Source organism: Protopterus annectens, chromosome 13.part0, assembly GCF_019279795.1.
Source record: "Protopterus annectens isolate FY-2018-M chromosome 13.part0, PAN1.0, whole genome shotgun sequence".
NCBI lineage: Eukaryota > Metazoa > Chordata > Ceratodontiformes > Protopteridae > Protopterus > Protopterus annectens.
The window spans coordinates 521,545,074-521,557,236 of NC_056747.1; positions in this window are offsets into that span (position 1 = coordinate 521,545,074).

Below are 12,163 nucleotides of genomic sequence, written 5' to 3' on the forward strand. Positions count from 1 at the left end.
AGATTGATGTATTGCTGATACTGTAGTTCAGCATAAGGGGGGTGCTGCACTCCTGTAGATGCCATGCTTTGAATGAGACATTAAACCAAGATCCCATCTGCTTGAGTTGGTGGTAGATCAGGTGGATGTAAAGCATTCACAGCACCCATCAACAAAGTATAGGTTCTTTAAAATGTACAATACTATTTACAAATTTACATATTTACAAATGTATACAGTATACACATTTCTATTCCTTTCTATTATTGTCATACAGTCATAGAGCTGACATTTCATTATTATGGTAAAGTTCTATCTTCATTGTCTTATTTGACCTCCACTCCTTTTTCAACAGCCACCATTTAATTTTCCTTAAAATTGCTGCTAGTCTCTATTTACTGTTAAACTTGATTTCATTTGGCCTTTCATTCCTAGTGGTCTGCACAATGTAAAATAAACTATTATCTATTTTACAAACATATTCCTTATTTTTATGGCTATAATATCCATACATAATTATATCCATATTATATTTTCAAATTTTTTTCGCACAATTCTTTCACAATTTTGCAAGGCTTGTACATTGTAAGAAAACTTGTTCTGCAGTTTCTTCTTTACCACAATGTATACAAACTATTTCAGTGATTTTTATTTGGTATATTTCCCTTTACTGGTAATTTTTTAATCATTAATCTCGATACACAATCTTGACATTCTACAGTACTTGCTTTTACTACACAACGCTTTTCATGCTTTTATAGCTTTCTTTTTCATTTGCTAGCTCAGCTCAAGGATTAAAATAATATTGTAGCATGATATTTTTATGCCACACTTTCCTCTCATTTTCTGTTTTATTTTCTTTCATCAATTTTTTTTCCATAAAATAATATTTTCTTTTAACATCTCATTACTTCATTTAAACATACTTTTCCTGTTTTTAATTTTTTTAATATATTCCAATGCCAGTTACATTTGCATTTTAGCAAATTTACTATTAACACTTCATTTTTATCATTTATCCAAAACAAAACTTTATACACATTCAAAGCAGCAGCATATAAACAATTTAGTTTATTAATCCTAACCCTCCGTTTTCCTTGTCCACGTACAAGACTTCTCTCTTCACTGGATTCAATCTTGAACCCCATATAAAAGAAATAATACTTGTATTTCTTTTCCATGGATTATTGGCAGCATATAAATACTAGCTAAATATGCATTATTTTCCCAATATAACTTAATCAAATGTTTTTATTAAACAATAGCTGTTATGTTTTCCTAAAAACAACAAAGCTCCTTTATATCATGTAATATCATATTCAGTAGTTCCTCGCTTACATTACCACAAATCTTATTCCCGACACATACATTTTTTTCATTGAGAATGATACTCCTATCTATAGAAGATCACCCATTCCTTTACTTTTTTCTTTATTTAAAGTCATGCCTTTGTTTATAACCTGTAACTTCTTTCATCCAGACCGTTTCTTGTAATCAATATAATATCTGCATAAGTAAAAATGACTGGAATTTTTATCCATTCATTAGTAGTAAAAGTAACACCTCATGTAAATTTACATCTCTAATATATTCATAACTAATGCAAATAATATCCTTGATGTATGCCTTCCTTTATATCTATTTCTTTTCATAACCATCTATTCACTAAAATTCTTACTTTATTTTTATTATATGCAGAAAAACATACATTCTTCATTTTCTTACTAATGTTAAACTCTTTCATAATTGCCCACAAAAGTTCATGCTGTACTGTATTAAAATCTCTGATCATGATATTGGCCTCATCAGTCCTATTTATAATATTCACAATTTCTCTTACCATGAGTAATAGTTACTGACATATTTTTCCCTTTATACTATATATGCTGTCTTCCATTCTACTTTTCATTTTACTTTCAGTTTTTTCCGCATTATTTTCGTAAACATCTTATCTGTATTTAGTACTGTAGGCCTCCAATTTTCAATTTTATTTTTATATTCCTTTTTTTCATACAAATTTAAGTATACCACTGCACTAATCTTTATACACAAAACCTTCATTTAACTACTCATTGGCAGAAAAATACTTAATGGCTAATCTGTAAAATTCTTATAAAACTGGTATTCATTTCCATCTGATCCTCAAACTGATTGAATTAACTTATCAAATTCATACAAGGAAATCTTTTTTCCAGTTCCTTATTTTCTTGTTCTATATTTTATGTCATAGCTTGAAACATTTTCATTACATGATTTATTACAATATACATATTTGTTTCTGAGATATTCTTGCCTTTCCTCTATAATCTTTTATTTCTTGCATTATACTAATATTCTTTTTAACTGTGCTACTCAAGCTGGTACCTATTTATTTTACCTTGTAAATATAATCTTTGCTTAAATAATAATAAAAATACTCTATTTCTTTTCTTTTCATAAATTCTCCATTTTATCACATATTTTCTATCATTCTTTTCAAAATTCTTTAAAGCATCCATCCATACAATTTTATAATTTGTCCCCCTCCCCGCTTTCCTTATTTCTGTCATTCTAAAAAAATCTTGATCATTCTATAAATGCATTTTTCCATTTTATCCTATAAATTCTCATTTATTCTTTTTATTCATTTTCCCAGTCTATCTCATTTTCTTGTATTTCTCTCCGTATGGCTGAGTGATCTGAAAAACCCGTACAAGTGTCTCTACCGTAGATATGTTTAAACCTTGTGATGTAATAAAATAATCTGTTTCCATATTTGTATACATTGACTATATGTCCACAAACTATTCCAAATCTTTAAATTGCTACATTTTGTAACTTCAAAAATTTTTAATATTTTTTTCTCTTTTTTTCCTCTCAAATTACAGGTAAAATCTCCTATTGATATACTGGTATTGATTACTACATAATCCAACATTTTATGTAGTAAAATTTCCCTTTTCTTTACTTGTAACATAGGCATACAGTGTTGTAATTCTATATGCCTGATTATACCATCTGAGATCTACAGCAATTTTCCCATCATTGACAATGTTATGGTCAATATTTTTACTGAATGTCTATAAAGTACAACTATGCCTGAACATAATTTCTTTCCTAATTTCCATATTGTATTTTCTCCCCAAAGCTTTTGTTTCTCTTTCCTTTTTCTTTTCCTCTGTTATTGGGAAATTCTGTTCTTTATATACCATCCTCACTTTGGATTTCTTCTTTATCCTTTTCTTTAAATTACAATCCACCCATAAATACCCAGTTTTCCTACATTTATAACATTTAAATTCACACTTTTTTAAATCATGACATGTTTCCTCACAAATATAAAATTTCCTCTCATCAAAATTACTTATCACATGATCATCTTTTCCACTGGGAAAAATGTTTTTCGCTGTCCTCTATATTTTACAGTACCTCTGTATGGGAACATTTGTTTTCTTTATTTGCGGTGTAATATGATGGTTCTATCTCCCCATTTATAATCCTCTGTTGTCATAGATTTTGCATATGTCCATAACTTCTTTACAGAGTTTGCTTAAATGTCTCACTGAAGTTGCTCTCTCAACTTCAGTTTAAAATTGAACACTTGTTTTTGTTTCTCTCGGAAATGCTTTAACTACATAAGAATTCCATAGACTATAGCTCTTTTCATACTCCCCCGCAAAAAATTCCAGAAAATAACCAATCTCAAAAAACTAGGGCAGATAGCCTAGTATGAACCTATGAACCTACAACCTCGAAAAAGGGCATAGCAAAATTAATTTAAAATGGGTGGCGAAAGCCAAACACACACTGGCTAGGCTTATAAATGCCCTAGGGCAGATAGCCTAGTATGAACCTATGAACCTATGTCACTAAATGTGTCTATGAATAAGAGTAAATGCTGTTGGCTCAAGAGTCTTCACTTCCAATGGGACCATTACATTTTCCCAAATGTCATACCTATCCATTTCTTTTGTCTTTGTTCTGAATTCTCAGCAGAAAATTTGACATTTCCTTTCTTCTCCATCTGACATCACATTCCCTGTAGTTTCTTTAACAATCTTGGCATATAATTTCTTTGTATGGCAGTCTTCTTTCAAAGTAGCTTCTGATTCCTCACTGATTTTTTTTAAACAAGAAGCATCTTTGCCTATCTCATAAATAATTTAATCATCATACATTTATATAAATGAAAACAAACTATATTGACATACTTTTAGTTGCAGACATTATACATGATTTGTAATCTACATGGTTATTGTCGGTCAAACATTACAAGCTCATTCAAATCCTGCCTTTTTTAAACCTCATTTCTCTTGCAAAACATTGTTCCCACAATTCCTATTTTTTCTAAGTATTTTGCTCCTGTCCTTTTCTAAAGATACTGTTTACAGTTTTACCTCTGTTGCTATATTAACTGCTTGTCATAAAGTTGGTTTAAACTTGGATTTCCTTTTTTTAATAATGACTTTTTTTTGGCAGCCACCAAGTTAGACTCAACAAGGTATTACTATGTCAAGGCAATTCAGATTTTCTATCATAGCTCAAAAAATAATTTCTTTAGTTATGCCAATTGGCTCACATAGTATTTCTGATACAGTAGACTGCAGGGTCCTACAATTGAATTGTATCCATAATTTGACCCCATAAAATAGCTTTTCCATTCTCTGGCTCACTATAAAAATTCAACCAAAATATCATCCAGCAAAGGGTTGTAATAACACATCCATCATTGTTTTGAATGATTGCTTCTGAAGAAACAATCATGTTCTGCTGAAACGCCTCCTCAGAATCTTGTAAAGCTTGAAATACTGCACCAGCATTCAACTGTGTGTTATTCACCATCATGGATCTCCTTGAGTGCTCTTCTTCCAGCATCCACTGTGCTGGGAACTGAACAAGCACTTTCCTAATGAGTAGGGGTTCTTTAAAAAGAAAATAAGAATATCTATTTTGATATATACACATTTGCAATATGTACATTATAAACAATATATACAATATACCTCTCTCTTACAATTTGATCTCAAATACAGTAATCAATTTTTGCTTTCTGACCCCCACTCCAATTTCCACAAACAAAACCTTATTTTTCTTAATAACATAGCTGAATCCCATTTCATTAAACATCATTTCTTTCACCCTTTGATTCCAAATTACATAACATTTATTAATTTTCAACATAATTTCAGCTTTTATTCTTGTAGTCCCACATTCTATCATATCCATATTTAAACTGTTTATACTTATTTAAATCACTCCACATAATTTGAAAGTAAAATCATTTCTATAACATTTTAACTTTTTTTTTACATCTTACAATACTAGCTTTTATAGCACTCCTTTTTTAAGTAACTCTTTCTATGGATGTATCCAAAAATGCATTTCCATAATTTTATTATACCATACTTTTCTGCCCTTTTGAGTCATCTTAATCATTTTCCACAACATAATTTTATCTTGATAATTCTCAATTCTTCAGTTACAGCAAACTTTTTTTTTATTTTAAAAAAGATGAACCTTTCCATTTTATATTTTAGACTTAATATCTGTGTTAAAGTATTATCATTGTTATAAAAACATTTCATATGTATAGATATCATGTCCTTCACTAATACAACTAATATGCTACTCAAGGGTGTATATCGTCATTAAGCCACCCATTTATTAATGCGTTGACTACAATGTGGATATAAGCTGTAGTACAAACATTTTTTATATTTTCACTGATATTAAAAACTTCAAATGTCTCCCATAATACATAGTGATGAATTGAATCAAAAACTTTATTAAAATCTCCCATTACTTTTGCATTTACATTTTTATAATTATATCATCTGCTACTTTCCTGGTTATCAGTAATAAGTCCTGTATTCTTATTCCTTTTATACCATATAAATGACCATTTACAACCTTGCCTACTTTATCCTGCATTCTTTTTGCAGAATTTTCATAAAGATTTTGTAATCTGTATCTAATATTGTGGATCTCCAATTTTTTTTAACACATCACTTTTTTCCGTTTAAATCTAAACACACCTCTACATAATTCTTTTTACATAAAACCTTTATCCAACCATTCATTTAAAAAACTTAACCATTTATTTCGCTCCAGTGTCATGTCTTTATACATGTTGTTGTCTGTTCTGTCTGGTCCTGCCATATAATCTAGATTCAGTACTTTCAAAACCTGTTCTAATTCTTCTAACATTTTTTTCTAAATCCTTCTCTCTATCAGATAATGAACATAATTTCTATTCCTTACTAATTTCATTTCTCTGTCCTTCAAATAATTTAATATATTATTTTAATATCTTCAAGATTTTCTCTTGTGTACAGTATATATTACCACTTAAAGCTTTTAATTCTCTCATAACACTGTTATTCTCTTTATCTTAAACCTAGCACAAATTCTTTTTTACTGTGCAAAACATTTCTTTGCTTATGCAATACATTTTTATTTCTTACTTGCTTCATATATCTCCTGTTCCTTTTTTTAAAAAAACTTTTAATAGCATCTTTATTTACTTTTACATTGGCTTGTCCATATTTTCCCATATCATATATTTATATATACTTCCATTTAAAACTTAACCAGCATTGAAACCAATCTTTATAAAATTCTCTCATTCTCATATGATCTTGCCACAACTTAATGTACTTTTTTCTCCATATTCTCCCATTTCACCTCATGTTTATACCCTTTTTGACAATGCGAGTTATTGCCATCTGTTCCAGGGAGGCTGTTATTTTTATTTCTCCTGCAATTTAAACTCTGATGTTTATTGCACTTAGACATTTAATATTCTCATGTTTTCTGTTTTATTATCTATTATCAAATATTTTATACATTTCATTGTGGATAGTCTTTCAGAGATTACTTTTTACATCTTGAGAGTATTGTCTTTCGTCTTTTCCTGGTTAGGGGTCGCCACAGTGGAACTCCAGTCCGCTAATGATTGGCAGTGAATTTTTATGGTGTTGAGTTGCCATCCCGGCACCCAACCTTCAAGGAAGGTACACCCACACACACACACCTACCGGCATGTCTTTAAATTCATTTGACCATGGAAAGGACATTCAGACTCTGCACAGAAGGCACTTCAGCCGAAAATTGAACTGGAGAACCTCTTGCTGTGAGGCGACAACGCTAACTGCTGTGGAGTACTTGTGCTTATTTTAGCGACACCAAAAAGCCTTGCTGCTTGGGCTACACACTACCATTTATATTAGCACTGATTTTACTCGTAATTGGATACCCTTGTAAGAGCCTGATAGTGACTTGACTGGTGGCAGTGTAGTTACCTTATTGTCTGGATAAAAGGGGCAGAGCTGGTAAGTCTGTGACAGCCTTTCCCAAGAGTGTGTGTGAAAATCAAATGTCCAGGTGTGGGTGTGCCAGTAACCTGGAAAAGGAACACAGTGCTCCAAAGTGAGTCTTGTTTGAGATTTGGAGAGACAGAGAGTCTAATCTTGGGGTCTGGAGCACATTCCCGGTGTGCTCTTGAGGGAGACTGTACTTGATGCAGAGAGCTGCATTTGAAAATACTGTGCAACTCCATTCCTCTTAGTGACCATCTCCCACCAGTGTCCGTGGTGAGGATTGAGGCTCTTTGATTACTGGCCAGGGAAGAGAGGGCTCATCATACCCTTCTCTATTTTTATATACTCAATTTCCCTTTATTTTAATCCAAATTGCCCTATGATCTGAAAAACCTGCCATCACAACACATTCTTACATTATTAGTAAGCTTTCTGAAACCAAAAATAGTCTATTTCCATTCTCCCCATCTTTTAGAGGTCCATTTCTTTTGATTCCAAATTCTTAACTTCCCATATTTTATAATGTCCCATGCTAACTTAAAATCATATACCTTCTGTTCCTGCATTCTGAAATTGCAATTAAATCTCCTGCTACAGTGATCTCATTATTGATTGTTACATTCTGAATATTTATAAATGTACATTTTTTTTACATATGCAGAAATGGCAATAATTCTAATAATTTAATCCCTCTGTCTTATATCAGTAACTGTAGTTCTTCCTATAACAACAAAGGTAATGTCTAACACTTTTATGAAATCTCTGTATAAAATAATTTCCAAACAAGTCTCCTTACCAAAATTCCATATAGCATTTTTTCCCAACCATTTGTTTCTGTTTATCTTTCATCTTGTGATAAAAATCTGATAACTTCTAAAATATAACTTTCAAGCCTTTTACACCACTCCAGAATTCATATTCTTTCTAACTTTTTCAAAATATTAGCAGTTTAACACATTTCATTTCATAAACAGAATACAGTTCCATAACCACAAACTAAAAGTGCACATTGCTCAAAATAAAACAGTTCAATTCCAAGCCGTAAAACACAGGTTTAATCCAAGAAATGCGATACAATCCAGTAAGCGTATAAGCGCTTTTGTTTTAAACCCTTTAAAACTTCTTCAGCATCTGAGGAAGTTTTAAAGGGTTTAAAATGAAAGCACTTATACTATTATATTGGATTAAAATTTGATCCTCCTTCCTTTTTCATAACAGAGTTCCTTGTTTAATTGGATTTAATCTCAATCCTCATATAACTGTAAACACAGACAGTAATTCTTAAATTCAGCTGATATAAACACACTTGCTAGATAAGCTGTCTTAACTAATATCACTGAGTTAGTAAATATGCTTTTTTTTATACAAAAGTTTGAATGTTCTCCAGAATATACAAATACGTCTTATTTTTATGTATCATATTCTTCCACTGTATCGATCTCTGTTCATTACCAAATTTTATTCCCAAAATTTCTTTCTTCTTTATTAAACTGAATGCCCTCTTTGCCTGAAAACCTCAGTCCTTTATTTTTCCTCATTAATACTCAAACCTAACACCCTTAGTTCTATACTAAGTGTCTTAATAGCGGTTTTCATCCATTCTTCATTTTTTTACAATCAATACTAAATTGTCTGCAAAAGAAAACATTACTGGAGTCTGAATTCACTCTGTTGTGCAGTATTTAGCTTCTTTCAATGTTAAATTTACTTAATTAACAATCACATTCATGGTTAATGAAAATAAGACATTACTTGCTGGAGATTCCTGATTTATACCACCTTTTATTTTTTTTTCTCACTCAACCAGGCATTGACTACTAATTTTACTTTGTTTTATTATACAGTGAAATCAAAATAGTAATTTGTTTTGCTTGTATTCTTTTAAAATCTCCCACAATACTTCGTGTCTCATCAAATGCTTTACTCACATCCCCCTATTAAAATTTGGGATTCTGCTTTTCTAACACATCTACTATTTCTCTTATGATCATTAAAAGTTCTTGACTCCCTTTCATTTTTGTTCCAAAAATGTTCATTCAATAACTTATTTACTTTGTATTTTCTTTTACTTGCATAAATATCTTATAGTTGGCATTGTTCAAGGTTCCCTATTACGCCGTCACAGATGCAGGATGTCAAACAGTAAAGCACAAAAAGGCAAAATAGCAAAGTAGCATTTCAGTTAATTGCTTCCCTGAGAAAGAATTCGGTTGGCTGCTTTCGCTACATTGCCTTTTCGGCACTGTAGTGTGATCTCGGAGAAAAGTAGTGGTATTCTCTATGTATAACAAACCTCTTGAAATATTTGAGATATGCTACAGTGGATATTAAAAGTATACACACCCCTGTTAAAATGCCAGGTTTTTGTGATATAAAAAAAAAAAGACAACAATAGATAATTTCAAAACTTTTCCTACATTTAATGTGCCCTATAACCTGTACAATTCAATTGAAAAATGAATCTGTTGGAGGAAAACATAAAAAAAATAAATAAAAAAAGTACAATACACTAGTTGCGTAAGTATGCGTACCTTTAAACTAATACTTGTAGAAAGCAAATCTGCTGCTGCCACCCAAGCTGAAGTAAAATGGTTCAGTTCCTTTATTAACAAAATAAAACGTAATCCTGCTGCTGCTGTCTGGATAAGCGCTTTCGGTTGTTGAACCTTTATCAAATAATTTCAACCTTTTTACTTCAGCTTGGGTGACAGCAGCAGGTTTGTTTTCTACATTTAGTTGGTTTCCACGCATACTGCCCTTGGTGGTGAGCTCAATTAATCTTTTTGTTAAACTAATACTTTGTGTGTGCACACCCTTAAACTAATACTTTGAAGCACCTTTTGATTTAATTACAACATTCAGTCTTCTTTGATATATACCTGCCATCAATTAAAGAGACTCTGATTAACCCCAAAATAAAGTTCAGCTGTCCTAGTAGGATTTTCTTGACAATTACTCAGTTGCCTGGTACAGCAAAAGCCATGGTTTGCAGAGAGCTTACAAAGCATAAAAGGGATCTCATTGTTGAAAGCTATCAGTTGGAAGAAGGGTACAAAAACATTTCCACAGCATTGGATAGACCATGAAACACAGTGAAGACAGTCATCAAAAAGTGGAGAAAATATGGGACAACAGTGACGTAAAGAACTGGATGTCCCTCCAAAATTGATGAAAAGACGAGCCAAAAACTGGTCAGGGAGGCTGCCAAGAGACCTATAGCAACACTGAAGGAGCTTCAAGCATTTCTGGCAAGTACTGGTTGTGTTCTACATGTGACAATCTCCTTTATTCACCATATGTCTGGGCTATGGGGTAGGGTTGCAAGACAGAAGCCTTTTCTTATTCAGCAAAACATCCAGGCCTGACTAAAATTTGCAATACAATACATCAAGTTTCCAAAAAGCATGTTGGAAAATGTGTTATGGTCTGATGAGACCAACGTTGAACTTTTTGGCCACAAATCCAAAAGGTATGTTTGGCACAAAAACAACACTTTGCATCACCAAAAGAACACCATCCCCACGATGAAGCATGTTGGTGGCAACATCATGCTTTGGCTTGCTTTTCTTCAGCTGGAACTGGGGCTTTAGTCAGGTTGGAGGGAATTATGAACAGTTCCAAATACCAGTCATTTTGGCATAAAACCTTCAGGTATCTGCTAGAAAGCTGAAGAGGAATTTCACCTTTCAACACAACAATGACCCCAAGCATACATCCATATCAACAAAAGAATGGCTTCACCAGAAGAAAATTAAAGTTTTGGAATGGCCTAACCAGAGCCCAGACCTAAATCCAATAGAAAATCTGTCAGGTGACCTGAATAGGGCTGTGCACAAGAGATGCCCTCACAAGCTGACAGATTTTTAGCACTTTTGCAAGGAAGAGTGGGCAAATATTGCCAAGTCAAGATGTGCCATGCTGATAGACTCCTACCCAAGAAGACTGAATCCTGTAATTAAATCAAAAGGTGCTTCAACAAAGTATTAGTTTAAGCGTGTGCACACTTATGCAACCAGCTTATTGTACATTTTTATTTTTATATAGTTTTCCCCTAACAGATTTGTTTGTTTTTCAATTGACTTTTACAGGTTATAGGTCACATTAAAGGTGGGAAAAGTTTTGAAATGATTTATCGTGGTCTCATTTTTTTTATATCACAAAAATCTGTCATTTTAACAGGGGTGTTAAAACTTTTTATATCCACTGTATGTGATCCAAAAATAAATTATTCTTACCAGTGTACCATAACTAGGTTGGCATAGCTATTGGCGCAAGCTGTGCCTATAGCCATGTCAACCTTTTGTAGATAAATATGATCATCAAAAAAATATATATTATTCTCCATAACAAGCTCTAATAACAAACTGGTCAGGAAAAATGTCATTAGAGTAGTGGCTATGTTTATGGAGAAACAGTCTAACAGACTGAACACCCCTATTCTTTTATTTTCTTTTACCATCTTACTTGGGTAAGGTGCTACTTCCTCCTTTTTTCACTGTAAAAAATCTTTGAATAGCATCCTTTTGATTTTTTTTTATTAATTTTGTATAACTTTTTTTTTCTTTTTCTAGAAATCTTTCTTCATTACTTACTATATCTTTAAAGGCTTGGTTATTGATATGTTTGTATTTGCAACTATCTTGTATTCTTTTCATATTTTGCCATTCCAAAACCACGTACATTTTTCTTTGAAACTTACCCACCAACTTGTCCAATTTTCAGAAAACCTTCTCATATCTATATGACCTAACCATAATTGAATAATTATTTTCCTTACATAATCATTAAATTCTGTTTCATTTATTCTTTCAATGTCTGTACCTATTTTTATATATTCTTTTTCTTGAATCTATATCTAGATTGCTACATGTCCCGAAAAACCCATT